Raw genomic sequence first — 12,267 nt, 5'->3', positions numbered from 1 at the left:
GGATGGATGGATGGATGGATGGATGGATGGATGGATGGATGGATGGAGGGGTTGGTTGGTTGAGTGTACATTTGGTTAAATATTTTGAAAAGTACCAAAGTTTCAAAAACCTAAAGTTGCGGCAACAAATTCCCAGTCAATCCAATTAAGTAGTTTAATTGTAAGAAAACACACAAAAATACACTAAAAGCAGGAGAACAAATAAATGTTCATTTTTATTATTTGGCTTAAGACTGTGTTTGATGCCTGAGTTAAATAATTTAGTGTACATTGTGAACATGATGCATCAAATCATGGACCAGATGTTGAAGACATGCTGATGAATCCATGGCTTCGTTTTGTACACAGCTGAAGGAAACAGTTCTTTGTGTTTAAGCTGTGATGTAATCGTGTCCTTGTATCCCGAGTCCCCAGAGGGTGGAGAGGAAATGAGCGGAGACCAGTTGATAGGATGAGCATTATCAAAGAATAATCTACATGTTTGTCTCGAACCTTGTTTGTCCCCCCCTGCACCTGATTTGACTACATTAATTAGGGATCTTGAAATAGTCAGCTTGTATTAATAGAGGCCGCTGCCATCCCTTCATCGACATACTGCCGGCATGGAGCTCTGACAGCTGCATGAAACATCCCAAATCTCAGGAGCTGATTTATGCAGTCTCGGGGTCTAAGAAATCCCAATGTGAGCATTTATTCTGAAGCTGTCCTTCTAGTGCTGTTCGAACGGATCCTGGAAATTCCCACCTGGCCGGGACGTGCCCTCCTCCATTCTCATCGTGGTAGACAAGTTCAGACTGCACAATTTTCAGTCTAGTCGTATTGTTATATATATTTCTTTTTCTTTCACTGTGCTTACCTTGTGATTGTGAGTTTTACAATCCCCGTGGGTTCACACAAAAGAAAAGATTGGTAGCCGAGTGTCACACACAAGATTTTACTCCAGACTCGTTTGAATAATCTTTATCATGCAGTTACAGCTGTCACATAGGTAAATCTGTCATATTGATGTATCAACCGATGATACAGTTTGCTCCGGGTGATTCCATCTATTTTGGTAATCTGGTTGTTGACGAGAACAGCCAGCGTCTCTCCACACCTTTTTGTCTCCTCGGTCTTTGTGTGCTGTGAATGGTTTCTTAGTACAACTAAATGTTCTTCGCCAGGTTCTTTATCATGTTGCTTCCTCTTTTATTGGTTGCAGCTGTTTCCTGCCAGCTCCTCCAACATGTCAGACAAACTAGATGTGTGTCTGTCTGTTAGCAAAATATCCTATTAGCCACTGGACCAATTTTTAAAGAAACTTTTCATTCAACCGTTATTTATGCAGGTTAGTCTCATTAAGTCGTGAGGACTCATTTACAAGAGACCTGTTTTAAACAAAGAACACAGATGACAACAATAGACAATCATATCAAAGCAAATAAAATGCAATGTGAACAAAATAAATTATATAAAAACAAAACAAAAATAGCCATAAAGCGATGTCAAATAATAAAAACAGGAACATGTCTGCATTGGTTTAAGCCATGAACTTAAAAGTTGTTTAAAATCCCTTAGAGAGGTTAAGGTCAACAACTTCAGATCTTTTTGCAAGATATTCCAAGAAACAGGAGCAGAGTAAGAGAAGGCCCTTTTGCCAGTTTGGTCTGAACTTAGGGGACACTGCAGGTAATGATGTCCTGAGAGCGCACGCTGTAGCTGCACTGATGAAGTAACATATGGAGACGTAGGAGGAGATATATGAAGACAACAGACCAAGAAGTGATTTAAAGATGAAAATGTACCAGTGAAAGAGTCTGTGTGAAGTTAATGATAATCAGTTAACCAGTGAATACAGGGTGCAGTGATGAGTATGGTAGTTCCAGCCAGTTAGGAATCTTAGCACACCATGGTAGACAGAGTCCAACATCTGCAAGGTGCTTGCAGGAGCATTCATGTAGATAATGTCACCGTAGTCAATGGATGGAAGGAAAGTCACAGTTACAAGGCGTTTCCCAGCGTTCAGAGTTAGACAGGATGTTATGTTCCTGCCTCCTTCATGTCTCATTTCTGCTCAGTCATGTTCCACTCAAGCGCTGCCTCTCAGCCACGCCCACTTCACCTACAGCTCAATCAGCCTCATGCGCTGCACCTGTTGTCTGCCCTATTTAAGAGCTCTTGTTTCACTGCTCCTTGCCAGATTATCTAATCCTTTTGGTTGTAGATGTCCAGCACTTCATTGATCTCGTCTGAAACTCCTGTCTTGACCCCATGCTTGCTTTCTGGATTTGCCTATTTGCCTGCCTCTTGTCTGCCCTCGTTCTGCTCCTCTGACCCTGGTGATGACCTTTGCTTCAGGCCCATGGCCTCTGGATTTTGGATCACCCTTTGGATTTGTTTAAAGACCTCTGCCTCTCCTAAAGGACCCCATCTTTGGATAACCCCCCCCCCCCCCACTCATCAATATTGCAGCGTGCCTCTGCAGCTGTCTCCACCAGCTGCGATGACCTCATCCACACAAGCTTGGACAGGTGTAAATCACAATACCTGCCTGAGAAGGTTAGTGGCTGTTAATTATCGACAAACAATCCCCTGAAAACCCACAAGCCACTAATACTCATATCTTTGCAGTTTTTGTTCCTGCCTCTGGATACTGACTCCCATCAGCAGCTGCAAATTGATAAATCTCTTAAACATTCTTGTTGTCTGGCTGAGTTTACGAATCCTAAAACTGATTCCTGACACAAGATCTATTTCTGAAAAAGAAACCAAATTTTACTTTGATACCCAAGTATTTGTAGGAATCGACAAATTCAATAGGAACACCATTCATAGATGCAGTAGAATAAAAGAACTGCTAGTACCGACTTCCTGTTTGAAAACATCCCTTTGGTTTTATCAGCATTTAGGACAAGTCTGAGACGGAACAAATCCAACTGATGTCGAAAGCAGATTAAGATCTGGAAAACCTTAGCAACTTTTCTAGCTCAACAATTGACAACTGTCATTGACATAAAAATGTAAGGATGCATCAGGAATGATCTGACCTACATTACTTATGTAGATTGTGAAGAGGGTAGGTCCTAAGACTGAGCCTTGTGGTACGCCACTGACACTTAGATAGCTGGAGGAAATACTATTATGCTGAACACATTCTCTTCAATCTGAGAGATGGAGAACCAACCAATGGTGTGGTCTGAGAAACAAATCTCTGAGAACTTATGACACAAGATGTTATGATCCAGTGTCAGAAGCTTTAGACAGGTCTAAGAAAAGTGCAGCACAATAATCCTTAGCATCCAAAGCTTCAACGTGATTAAAAACCTTCAACGAAGCACTTGTGCTGTGTTTCCTGAAACCATATTGATAGGGAGGTAAGATAAAATAACTTGCAGGTTATAATCATTGGATTTACACCTACAAATCTTGTTATTGAAGTCAAACTAATTCAATATGGCTGCCAGAGTCAATTGACCAAAAAAGAACAAAAATGGCTGTTTAAGTCGATTTTACAGATTTTGAGCTACAATCTGGCGTGGTAGTAGCTGACACTGATCCACAACAAAATTTACAAGCGCTAAAATGTTGCACAAATTTTATGATTAACTATTTATAGTCAACTCAGTTTGGCTTTTAGCAAACACAAACCACCAGATATCATTGAGGATTTCTGGAAATAATTATTGGATGCACCTCTACAACTGAAAACTTTGTGGTCGACCCATTTCAAAATGGCCACCACAGCCACTTGACCTGAAAACACACAATTGTTTGGAATTGATCATTTGTTCGCCTGTCAGCTGGTGGTTTTCACTTTGATATTTACAGCATAAAAGTGGCACTTGAGACATCTTGCAATGAAAAAAATACGAATCGAGTAGCATGAAAAACATTTTAACTATTTGTGGAAATTGTAGTTTGTACATTTCGCAGATAATATACACTTACCGCATTTTTTGCTGTATAAGTTGCACCTTTTGGCATAAATTTGCAAGTCCTGCAACTTATACAGCGAAGCGACTAATATATATTTTCCCCATATTTATAACCCAGTTTTTGGCTGAGATCTGACAATTTCATTCATTCTGACATGGAAAATATTGAACACTACCATTTTCAGCTACTAGAGCTATATGGCAAGCCAAGTGACTCATTAATAAATAAAAGTGACTATTAATGAGGCACTTGGCTTGCCATACCAAGCCACCTTCGTCTCGCTCCGGAACTCCTGGAGCAAACGTCAAATCAGCTGCATCTTGTTGCACCGCCCAGGCGAAATGCAGCTGATTTGACCATCAAAGTGCATTTATTAAGGAAAAGTTCATCTGAGACACACCTTTACTATAATGTCAAGCAAACAAATAATTGTTTTTAAGTGTTAATCTTGTTAAATTCTTGTTAAAGTCCTCTCGTGCACGCTCCCGCAGCCGCCATTTGGCAGCCAATCGATTTTGGCACAACACCGGCCCACATTTCCAGGTGGTCAGCAGTGACGCATAATAGATGCAACTTGTACAGCGATGCAAATTATTTATGCTTTTTCCCACTTTAATAGATATTGTTGGACTGATGCGACCTATACGGCAGTGCGACATGTACGGTGGCAATATGGTACATTTATTAAATGTATATCTATTTTAAACCAAGGTATTTGTAATCTCAGATTTGTGTTGCTCTACATCTGAGTGGCAGAGGCCCAAGCCGATTTAGAAATCCTCTCACCTTGCCAACGTCAGTCATCTCCGACGATAGCGTCTGGCCCACAACGATTTCCTGTAAAGCTGTCACATCTGTATGTGAGAGAGGAGGGAACCCCCCCAGGGAGATGGGGTTACAGTGTTAGCAGTTAAAATCCTAATTATGATGAATTCTTGTGGCAGACGGTTTATAATAAGCCCGGGGGTTAAGCATGACACCCGTATTTATTCGTATTGTGGCTTTAATTTATATTTGGAGAGTTGAGTGATGATGTTAACCGTGTGTGAGCAGGAGGTTGTGAGAGCTGCATGTCAGCTTGTCTCCATCACGTCATCCAGGAGGTCAGATGAAAGCAGAAAAAGGGGAAAGTAGCGCAGCAACTGAACTGACTGACGCTGAGTGGCTGTTTCTGGTTCAGGATGATTTGTGTTAAATACAATATTAACTTATATGACTTGATGAGGACCTGAGAAAATACAAAAAAAGAGCAATAAAAGGCAATGAAATTCAAATTAAATTCATTGAATGCATATTTTTGTCTCAGTTTGGCAAACAGCATTTGTGTAGTTGCGATTAAAAAAAAGTTTCAACTAAAATAAAATGCTAAACGATTATAACAAAATATTTGCATCATTGCTGTTTTTAGTAATGTCTTCCTTTCCACACGATCGTCAAGTTGAATTTTTAAACTTGACTTTTATTTCTAACAGGTTGAAACTATTAAGTATTGATTGTTTCTTTAAATAAATAAATGCAATATTAATTTAATCAAAATACCAATTGATTTCAAAGACTAAATGCTTTTATTCAGGCAAACTGTATCAGGTTCGTAGTGTTTTGATTTATAAATTCTTGTAAATTATTTTCATGTTGTTGTTGTTTGTGTTTCCTTTTGTCCATGTTTTGAGCTTCCTTGTTTGTTTCTGGTGATGCTTATTTTCTTGTTTTTTTCTTTACTTTTTTTTATTCCTCCTGTTGTTTTCTCAGTCAGCTTCTGCTCCTCTGTCCTGCCACGCCCACCTGCACCTGTTCCCTGTTGCCATCAAGCCACTTTTCTCCTCATCAGTCCCAGTTCATTAAACACAATTCAAATCAACTCAATTTAGATTTTTATACATTTTTATTACACCCAATACACTTGTGCTTTTAGATTGTGTAATAAATTGGATTTAACTTGTTTCCTTTGCATGCAGCAGGATAAGTTGCACTTTTGTTACATCAGATCATCTTAAATATTTGGCAAAAGATGAACCCTAGAGCTGTTTTTCAATGAAAATTAAATATTATTATTGACTGTGACCAGCACCAAAGAAGAAAAATACAAATGTAGCCATTTTTTTATCAGCTGGGAATACTAGGATAAATCCTGTGTCATTGTGGACCATCTAAAGATAAATCTTTCAGCTGTACAAATGTGAAAGAAGAAACTTCACTGCTGTGTTAAAACTACTCACACATTCACATAAATGCACAAATAAGCTCTTATTTTCTATGGATTAAAACTATATTGTGATTATCTTGAAAAGAGTTTGTTTATACAAATAGGAAACATCTTAGATGTCTTGATGATACACTGAAATATAAGACGTTTTACAGTCAAATATAACTGAAGATTATGCCTTAAACTTCCAAATAAAACAACGTTACGTTCATTTTCCACACATTGTGTGCAGGATTGTGTGGAGCTGATGTTTATGTATTTCCAGGTAAGAGACTGGGTCCAACTTGAGCAGGTCACCCGTCCTTCACGCTGCCCCTTAGAGACAATTGTTCACATTTGCACCACAGGTCAATTTAGAGTCACTAGTTTATTTAACTTGCAGGTTTGCGGCCTGTGGGAGTAAAATTAAGTACCCCGGAATAACCCACACAAAGAAGGAAGAGCATGCTCCATGCAGGGAGAAAAGAGAGATGGATTAAAACCTAAGCAAATAAATCATATTCCAGACTGCCAGTGAGGTAAAAACTTAATTTGAACTTTTCTATTGTTCAAAAAAAGTCCTGAAATGAGAGTTGTACATTTTTTTTCTACATAAATAAACAGAATTGAAACACTTCTTGCTTGGTATAATTTCTTTTAGTGCTGCTGCTGATGGCAAGATGGTGCACTACAAGCATCTATTCCTTCAGTACCGTTACAGCCTGAACTAATCTGAGGAAATCACAGCGAATCATTCTTGCCCCTGAAATGCTTCAGATCAGGATTTATTACTCGCTTCAAACGTTATACTTCAAAAAACTGACCTTAAAAGTCTTTGCTCTAATTTTTTCATGATTAAATTGGTCAAGCTGCACCTGCTGGTAAGGAGAAGGCTGAACATTTTTCATTTTGTTCAATTAAAACTAGAAAAAAGCTAAAGAGAAAACCCTGCTGAGCATTGTGAGAGTTCATGAAGATGCAAACTGTTTAAAAAAATAAAAACAATTAGCCAAAAGTTTTAAGTTCTTTGTTGTAAGAACTCGACTTTCTCTTTTCCTAACTGTTGTTATGGACATCTTCATCAGAAGGTAACAGAACGGTCATGTAGAGTATGATTGTTCACAGTTCGATCACGCTGCCTTTGAAGTGATACGACCTTCCAGTCCAGACAAGACTGCTGGTGACCTTGTCCCTTCCTTCTGGTAAACTTTGTGTTTTTTTTTCTTTACAGTCTTCAGTGAGTCTTTTTCTACTGATTAAAATACTGCAGTCGGAAAAGGGTGGATGGTTCTCTTCAGGTTGAGGGAGAGGTTCTACCTCAAGTGGAGGAGTTCAAGTATCTCGAGGTTTTGTTCACAAGTGAGGGAAGAATGGAGCGTGAGGCTGACAGATGGATTGGTGCAGTGTCTGCAGTATTGTGGATCCTGTGCCGGTCCGTTTTAGTGAAGAGGGAGTTGAGCTGTAAGGAAAAGCTCTTTGTTTATCGGTCAGTATGTTCCTACCCTCACCTATGGTCATGAGCTCTGGGTAGTGACTGAAAGAATGAGATTGTGGATACAAGTCCAGTTGAAATGAATTTCCTCCACAGGGTAGCTGGATTCTCCCTTGGAGATGGGGTGAGAAGTTCAGTTATCAGGAGAGACTCTGACTGGAACCCCTCCACATCGAAAGGAGCCAATTGAGGTGGTTCGAGCATCTGGTAAGGATGCTCCCTGGGCACCTCCTTAGGGAGGTGGTTCCGGCATGTCCGACTGGGAGGATGCCCTGGGGAAGACCCAGGTTATGCTGGACAGACTATTTCGCTCGGTTGGCCTGGGAACACCTTGGTGTCCTCCCAGAAGAGCTGGAAGAGGTGGCTGTGGAACGAGATGTCTGGACCTCCCTGTTCAAGCTGCTGCCCCAGAGACCTGACTTTGGAACAAGCGGATGATGGATGGATGGATGGATGGATGGATGGATGGATGGATGGATGGATGGATATCTCTTAAAATTGGCTCATCCCTGGGATTTACTGCTCAACATGTTTTTGTAATAAAATGACTAAAACCAACAAAAGCTGTTTTTCCTGTTTCCCTTCTCTATTCTATGACATCTGCTAATAAGCGTCTGTTGTAATGTTACCAAGAAAGCAAATGTGGAGGACGTCATGTTACATGTCAACGTGAAAAATTTTGCAAATTTCACTTGAAGCAACCTCCTTTTTTGAAGTCAATTTTCTCAGAGGAATGCGCCCATCACACTGAAGATAAGGACACAAATAAATTTGCTTGTAACTAAAAACTACTTTGAAACTGAAAAATAATAAAAGAACAAAAAAAATCAACTAATGATGTTCACCAGGATTTAGATCAGGGCTCAGAAGGTCCACTGTTTTGTTCGTAGTCCTTCTTGGGTGTTGGGTCATTATCCTGTTTAAGGACCCCGGACTTGTAACTTGGAGCAAGCTCTTGATGCTGAGCTACACATTTTGCTCCAGAATGCCTTGATCGTCTTGAGATTTTATCATACCCAGTACAGATTCAAGATATCCAGAGCAGAACCAAGTCTTCTCCAAGTTTCACTGTATAGGTACAGGGTTTGTTTCTTTGTTTGGTTCACGTTCGGCTCTGTGAACATGGAGCTGAAGGGACTTGCTCCAGTTTTGTCTCATCCGTCCAAAAAACATTCTCCCAGAAGCTTTGTGGTTTATCAATGTGCATTTTGGCAGATTCCAGTCTGGCTTTTTTCATCCTTTGTTGTCGTCTTCCATCAAATCTACTGTGGCTCAAACAGCAATGGATGGTGCAGTTTGACACTGATGAACCCTGATCTTTGAGTTCACTGCTCATCTTTATCTGCTTCATCTGTTTCTATAGTTTGTCATCAGTTTTCCTCTTGAGGCTGTGTCTAGGGAAGATGTCTACAGTCCTGTGGAGGTTGAACTTCTGATTAATCTGTTCCGCTGTAGGAACATAAAGCTGCATGTGTGTGGTCTCATCGCCTTTACCTTTAACACACCTGTCAATGATTTTCTTTTCAAGCTCCTGTGGATCATGCTCAGTGTGGGACACGCATGACATCAAACAGCACTGTGACTACCCGTCACCCTTCAAAACAGGCAGACCGACCAATGCTAATAACAGGACACACCTTAGTTTAACGGGTTGATCAAATTAGTTTCAGTCTTTTTTAAGGCCACTGTCCTTTCTGTAAAATCCATTGTCATTAGTTTGTGTTTAAAATAATTCTGTTGAACAAAAATTCAAAAGCAACGACGTAACTTCAAACTGACGAAAGTAATAAAAGGAAAAAGTACTGAAAATCAGAGGGTAACAACAAATTTATCCATGTAATAAGTGCTTTTTTGATACTTTTAATGGCCTTTTTAAATAAATTTAAACCAGACCTTTTGTTCTGTGCCATAAACTCAACGTGAGAATCATATTTAAGATTTTATCTGCTTCGGGAAGTCTGAAGAAGAGGAAGATGCTCGTCCTTGTGCAGTGGTGGGATGTAACTAACTACAAGTACTTCGTTACTATACTTAAGTACATTTTTCATGTATCAGTGCTTTACTTAGGTAGAGCTAAAGATGGGTACTTTCTACTTTTATTCCACGACATTTTACATTAAGTATCTGTACTTTCTACTACACTACATTTCTATAATGCGTTGTGTTACGTTACATTCATGTTGTGTGTTTTTTTATTTTTGGTTCGTTAGTTTGAAAGTAACCAATGGCGAGAGGGGAGTTGGTCCATTGAATCACAGCAAAGTGGGCAGGTAACGTTAGACCTGCCTTCAAGAAGAGCTGGACCAATGACGTATATTCTAGCATATACGTCATAGAGCTGGATGCACCCACAGCACTGCTAAAACACCCAAAATGGATTCCACTGCGAGAAGTCAGCCAGAAGATACACACCACCCATGACCTTATTGAAAGACTGTTGAAAAACTGTTGAAAGACTATTGAAAGACTGTTGAAAGACTATTGAAAGACTGTTGAAAGACTGTTGAAAGACTGTTGAAAGACTGTTGAAAGACTATTGAAAGACTGTTGAAAGACTATTGAAAGACTACTGAAAGACTATTGAAAGACTATTGAAAGACTGTTGAAAGACTGTTGAGTACAGCAGGATAGATTCTCTCTCCCAAAAGAACCAAGCTGGACTCATAAACCTTGAAAACCAACTTCTTCTGAACTTGAACATGAAATTTTTGCTGCAATATTAAAACGTGTCAGTTCATGGGATGTTAGGAGAGAAGAGATGTCTCCAAATGACTCGACACTCAGGTCCAAGTTTTGAAAATGGTGTCAGGAAGTTAAAATATTGTTCACTATTGACCCATTACAAGGTTGACAACAGTATTTTAACTAGTTGATGACAAACTGGAGTTGAACTGATCAGAGTCTATTCTTTTGTCAGGTCTAATGTTCCTTTTTTCAGACAGACAACTTTTACTTAAATGTGTTTCCTGCAGTTAAAATGATACTTTGGTTTTTCTTTGTGTTAAATAAAAACTTACAAAGGTGTAATCATTCCTCTTTCTTATTTTACTTAATAAAAACATGCATTATCTGCAGCATTGTTCATTAAAATGGCTCAACACTATTAATGTATTACAGAAAATATACATACGGTACACTTGATATTGTAGACAGGTAATACATTCAGCAAGTACTTTTACTTTTAATACTTTAAGTGTTTTTAAAAGCAGGTACTTATTTACTTTTACTTAAGTAAAAACATTAATGTGGTACTTCTACTTTTACTAGAGTAGATTTTTGTCTGTTTATTTCTAGTTTTACTTAAGTACAGTGTTTGAGTACTTTCTCCACCTCTGTCCTTGTGCTGTTTCCATCCAAGAAAACAAAATCAAGTTTTTTGTGTAGACACCTGTTTTAATGCGTGATTTTTGTTTAGCTCTTTGTGGGTGGGGTCACTTTGGCTGCCACTAATAATGACAATAAGAATGAAGCAGAGAGCCAGGTGACAAATTAAAGCTGCTGCATCTCATAAAACAAAACAAGATCCAACGTGAAGACCACGACTGAAGCACTTAGAAAGTGCTTGTGCAGGTGGAACACACAGAACACAATCAGACGCAAAATAAGCAGCAAATCTTTGTGTGAAAAATGTTATAATTGGTTGTGACAGTATCCTGTGAGGTGTTTCTGTCAGCGAGCTTCCTCTCATGGAAACTCATCACTTGTAAAACCTAAAAGTACGGATCCCCTTTGAACCTCTCATTCTGTTTTAGTCTATATATTTATGGTGAAACCACAAATTTATGACAGGAGATCGGATCAGGTGTAAATCTGTGTGTGCAGGGTAAAGGGAGACACTCACCTGTGCATTCTGCTGTGATCAAACCTGAACTCCTGCTGCTCCATGGTTATCCTCTTCTCTTTTCCCCTCTAAATGTCTTTGTTTTCACCTAGTTTTCACCTGCCTCTCTCCCCTCTCGGCACCTGTAGGAGTCCACATTTACACCGAGCCTCTGAGCGCATGAGTTCATCAGCGCCTGTGTGTGTGTGGCAGCGTTTGTTATCTGCACACTCCCCTGGAGGACTTCACAGCGTGACAGCAAGTGTGTGTGAGCTCCCCTCGTCTCCAAAAACCCCTCTTCTGTCTGGCAGCCGTGCTCCCCGTCTCTTTGGCTGCGTGCATCACATTCACAAGCGGCCGTGGAGGTGAAGATGGGGTATCAAAATGGGACAGGGAGGGGAAAGTAATGGGAAAAGGAAGGTGGAAGAAGACGAGAGGTGTGGGAGCCCTGTGCAGCTGGCAAGTGTGTGTTTGAGCGTCTGAATGTGCGTAAAGCAGCTGTTTTTGGTTCTCTGCCTGTAGCCTTCAGGCTCCCCACTGTTCGGATGAGGTGAGGAGTGAAAGAGGCGAGAGAGTGATGAAATGTATCCTCAGTGATAGAGAAAACCGTGGCGATGCCTCCTCATCTGCTCCTTATTCCCCTGCTAAGACATAATAAATCCATGGAAAGTTTTTAAAAAAATCTCTCACACACGAGAAGTCCTGCACGTCCAAACCATGTTTGCAGAAAAACTTTGGTCCAGTTTTGCGTTGAAACTCCTCTGCAAGGGATCCCCGAAGTGATGCTGCTCCTCTGGGATCAACAATAACGAGGAGAGGATACAGTTTAGGTTTGTCGCCCTCTTCTCCTGCCCTCGC

At 40.0% G+C, this 12,267-nt stretch overlaps 1 protein-coding gene across 1 annotated transcript in view; it reads right to left on the bottom strand.

Annotated features, from left to right (window-relative positions):
* LOC119423763 (glutamate receptor ionotropic, NMDA 2C) overlaps nucleotides 1-11,617 on the bottom strand; it is a 107,188-nt gene extending 95,571 nt beyond the window's left edge. The window contains exon 1 of the mRNA XM_037691177.1: nucleotides 11,431-11,617. The gene's annotated coding sequence lies outside the window, so the exon portion shown is untranslated. The remainder of the gene's footprint in view (nucleotides 1-11,430) is intronic.
* Nucleotides 11,618-12,267: the final 650 nt, after the last annotated feature.

This window comes from Nematolebias whitei, chromosome 17 (genome assembly GCF_014905685.2).
Source record: "Nematolebias whitei isolate Nwh7 chromosome 17, NemWhi1, whole genome shotgun sequence".
Classification (NCBI taxonomy): Eukaryota; Metazoa; Chordata; class Actinopteri; order Cyprinodontiformes; family Rivulidae; genus Nematolebias; species Nematolebias whitei.
The sequence above is the reverse complement of the archived record's forward strand: the minus strand, read 5'-3'. Positions and strand labels throughout refer to the sequence as shown.